Below are 5,028 nucleotides of genomic sequence, written 5' to 3'. Positions count from 1 at the left end.
GATCCTAGCTAGTATTACCACTGAAAATTCCCTGATTTCACCAGTGATCACAACTTGTAACCTCAAACATGGGACCCTTACCTGTGCCTGGAGTGGGGTGGGCGAACTCACAAAAGGTGATCACCCCTTGAGATCTCAGATAGTCCTGTTTGAAATGGCTTCTACATTTGATAAATAAGCAACTCATGTGCAAACCACCAGAGGGAGCTTCTACTGTTGTGCTGCAGTGCTGCGTGCTTCAGCAATGTTAAATTGCCAGAATATGAGAGTTTAACACAGTAAGGATTAGGACTGGGGGCATGTAAATCTCTGTATGGGGAGGGTACAAGAAGCAGCATTTCATGCTGTAAAGTGGACTGCAGCTTAGCATAGAGGTGAAAGTGCCTAGATTTAAGAATAAAGAATGAATTCTGATGCAATGGGTCAAAGAAAGATCTTGTATTTAATTAAAGACCTTTCACAAAGCAATTCATAACAAATGAAGTACTGTTGAAATGCACTGTCCTAATGTAGGAAATGCCACGGTCAACATGTGCATAACAAGAGTCCAATGACAGGGATCAGATGTTCCAGTGATATTTCTCAGGGGGTAAATATTGGACAGGATACCAGGGAAGAATCCCTTACTCTGGAAATAATGCTTTGGAATCTATGTACACATCTGAGAGGATAAATGAGGCAGAGTTTTACTGTTTACAATAGAAAGGCATCACTTCCTCAGGACTACACCAGGAAAGTCAATCTAGATTTTAATGCTTAAGGCTCCAAAGTGAAATTTGCCCTTACAACCTTCTCACTCAGACTGTTACCCACTGAGGCACAACTGACTTATCCCATTATACCCTGGAATGGTTATATTTCAACTCTATTACAACATTATTGCAGTAAATTCCAGGCCAATTGTACAAATTGTTGCTTTTCGGGAAGATTCTGTGCTGAAGAAGTACCCCTGCCTCAGCTTCAGTATCGTATCAAAGAAAAAATTCACAACAGCCTGGTGTTAAAAAAGATGAAATCTATGATTTACAAAGGAGAGAGGTTCTGTCTGACTTCTGGGATTACTAATTGAGTTTCAGTTATCATAACTGTGTCCACAAAGGGGCAGTGTTAGAAAATTATTGTGGATGTCGTTTGGACATCACAGCAACAAGGCTCTCTGTTACTGCACCCACATGAACCAGCCTCATCCTTAAATGGCTTGCCACAGGCACAATTAGTGGAAACTCCAAATGGTGATTATTTCAATCTGGAGGTGGGGCTGTTTTTTGGGTGGGGTCATATTCTTTAAATCTGTGCGGACATTTGGAGAAACTTCATTCGCACTACATGTAACAAACGCTTAACAGTTTGCAAATATGTTCATTTGTCGTGACTTTGGATAAATTATTTTAAGAACCAGCATTACAGAGCAGAAACCCCAGGCCTTAGAATATTTGTCAGCAACAGTGACTCCTCACGATGAATCAATGAAGATCCAAGACCTTTTGTACAGCCCAGGGTAGATTGAATCATTGTGACTTTCCATTGTTTCTTCATCAGTTATCTCTCCAGGTCACCGTTACTAAAAGATGAGGAGGCTCATTTAATAGATAAGAAAATCCTCTATGATTTTTCTTTCATTACAGGCTGGCCAGGGAGATTCAGAGGGCTGTCTTAAGGTTTAGATTTCAAAACAACACTACTTCTCATTCAAAAAAAACAAAAGAACTGCAGATGCTGCAAATCAGAAACAAAATCAGAAGTTGCTGGAAAAGTTCAGCAGGTCTGGCAGCATCTGTGGTGAGAAATCAGAGTTAACGTTTTGGGTCAAAATGCTAACTCTGATTTCTGGCCACAGATGCTGCCAGACCTGCTGAGCTTTCCCATTTATTTCTTATCCATTTGTACTAACTACAACTACACATGGTAATCATAGATTACCCAGCCCTGATTTATAGTTACATGATGTGATGGCTAATCTATTTTCTTTACGTGTTCAAGTTCATGTTCTGTCTGCAATTCTTCCAGAGACTGGTGTGTCTTACAAAGTGTTCCTTCTAGATTGTAGATTCTAGATTGACTCACATGTTGTATTTATACTCAGTAACGTGCAACTTCATGACATCATCACAAGATTGCTCCACGGTCCTAATGCCCTTAATGTCCTGGGTGCTCCTCAGATAGAGTTATTAGGGGCATGAATATGTATGTGTGCGAGTCACCAACCATGCTATGGAACCTGGTCTCAAATCAGCCATTGAGCTTCTTCTGCCTGGGTCATGTGCTAGCTTGTGTGTAACAGTCACCCAGTATAATAGGAATCCATTGGTTTACCTCAACCCAGAAACATTGTATCACTTCAGCGGTAACAACAGCCTTCAGAACATCTGCCCTAATTCTTGAAGCAATGAATAAGGGCCAAAGAGTAATTCTACAGCAGCCTTGATCAGTCCTAGTCTTATGTCCCAAGGTGCGGACAAGCTGATTCTTCTTATTTATTTCAAGGTCAGAACTGGGGGAGGCACAAATCTCTGGAAAGTCTTGATCAGCAAGTCCGACATAGGGAAGGTAAACACCAATCTTTTCCTGACGAAATGCCCAGAGCCTAATCTGGTTATAGCTACGATTCTATTTTGCTAGAGAGACAAATACAAGATCCAATGGCAACAGCCTCATGCTGGTCATTGGCATCTACCTGTTCTCTGTCATAATCTGAGCATGGGATTGTGAGGATGTTCACAAATCTGATGCAATGACAGGAGCTGATGACAAAGGACTAGAATCATCCAGTCTGGTCCACCATCACTGGCAGACTGGCCCACATATAGCAGCAGACACACTACCTCAGGAAGTTTAGTGTTGATGGACTGAAGGACTCTGCAAAGAAAGACCTACTCATTCAGTGCCTCCCAGTCAATCAGCGAGAACCACAGAATGTCCACAATGCCTAGTCGGCCCTTAAATCCATCTTCTAATCTCTCTGGTCTCTTTGGGCTTTTCTGTGAGAAAATATCAATGCTGGTTCGATGAAAATGACTAGGAAATCCAGGAGTTATTGCATCATAAGCCCATGGTGTTCCGAACTGGAAATGCAACTAATACTCGAGGAAAATAAATCAGATCAACTGAGAAGTGAATATCCTGGACCAAGAGAACCCATGACGTAAGGAACAGATAGTGGGCAGAAAAACTGCAGGAAATCCAGCAAACAATCACAATGTTCAGCATAGTCAAAACTATCCATGGCCCATTCACCTACCCTAGTGAGAGGTCAAAATGGATTGGCTCTCATCAATATTAGTGAGTGGCACTGGAAGGAGCATTTTGAGGATCTCCTCAACCAAGACTCAGTCCTCAACAATGAGTTCCCCTGACCACATTCCACAGCATGCACCCATTTCCATCTCCACTTAATCGCAGCTCAATGTAAGGGTGAAAAGCTCATCCAAAAGCTGAGAACCAACAAAGCTGCTAAAACTGACAGCATCTCACCCGAAATAATAAAATACAGTGAAGAAGAACTTGGTGAGATTTGTATACAAGACCTCACTCTTTTCTTAATTAATTCACAGGATGTGGGTGTTGCTGGCTAGGCCAGCATTTAATACCCATTTAATACCAGAGGGCACTTAAGAGTCAGCCACGTTGCTGTGGATCTGAGGTCATATGAGGCCCAGACCAGGTAAAGATGCAGATTTCTTTCCGTAAAGGACATTATTGAAGAGATAGTAGAAACTGCCGATGCTGGAGAACCTGAGACAACAAGGTGTAGAACTGGATGAACACAGCAGGCCAAACAGAATCAGAGGAGCAGGAAAGCTGACATTTCGGGTCTAGACTCTTTAGAAGGGTCTAAACCCGAAATGTCAGCTTTCCTGCTCCTCTGATGCTGCTTGGCCTGCTGTGTTCACCCAGCTCTACACCTTGTTGTCTCACATTATTGAAGAGAATGGGTCCTTCTGACAATTGACAGAAGTATTATGGTCATATAACTCCAGATATTTTATTGATCTCAAATTCCACCATCTACCATGGCAGGAATAGAACCCAGGTGCCTAGCACATTATCTGGGTCTCTGTGTTCATGGTCGAGAGAAAATACCACTAGGCTATTGATTCCCCATATCCATGAGGCTTCCCACTGGAGATCTACAGAAATGGCAAGCTCTACAACCTGTGTTGCCTCCAGTCCAGGATGAAAACCATGCCAATCTCTGTTTTTGAAGATGGAGTATGCACTTACTTGTGAGGTCCAAACTACAGTTGATGCATTCACAGAGGATTATAAGAAAATGGACCTTAGGCTAAACATCCAATGTCATCTACCAGACTGCTCCCATTACTTTGCACTAACAAGATATATGGTGCCCTACTGGACAATGCTGACCAATTCTCTTATGTTGGAAGTTTCCTCTCGGCAAGAGTAGGCACTGACGATGAAATTCAACAAAGATATCAATCATTTTGAGCATTTCCAAGAAACCAAGATACGGGCTAAGAAGGAGAAGCATGTGAAAATCTAACCATCTCATGTACCCATTTCATCAAATGTCTCCTGCTCGACCTGCAGCAGTGTTCAGCTTTGGATTGGTTAGTCACTTCAGGACCCACAAGTCCAGAGTGGAAGAGAATCAATTGCGATGGCAAGGGACTGACTAAGAAGAAAACCTTTAGGTGTTCTCTCATTTATGCCTTTTTCAGAGTAATTCTGTTTTCACCCCAGCTACATGTCTTGGTTGTTTCATGCTCTGGTCAGAGGTCCATTCCAAATGCTGATCACTCCGTATTGGTGAATAATCTTCTAACACAATTTCTGCAGTTCTCTTTTAATAGTTCAGTGCTCTCTGTTCCACAGAATCAATGTTCATCACAAGTAGATATGGGTAGAACCACAGGAAAAAAAGCAGCCTTAGGATGCAGAGATAGTTGGAACTGCCGATGCTGGAGAATCTGAGATAACAAGGTGTAGAGCTGGATGAACACAGCAGGCCAAGCAGCATCAGAGGAGCAGGAAAGCTGACGTTTCAGGTCTAGACCCTTCTTCAGCAAT

This window comes from Rhincodon typus, chromosome 14, assembly GCF_021869965.1.
Source record: "Rhincodon typus isolate 14 chromosome 14, sRhiTyp1.1, whole genome shotgun sequence".
NCBI classification, from domain to species: Eukaryota; Metazoa; Chordata; class Chondrichthyes; order Orectolobiformes; family Rhincodontidae; genus Rhincodon; species Rhincodon typus.
Note: the sequence above shows the minus strand (reverse complement) of the source record.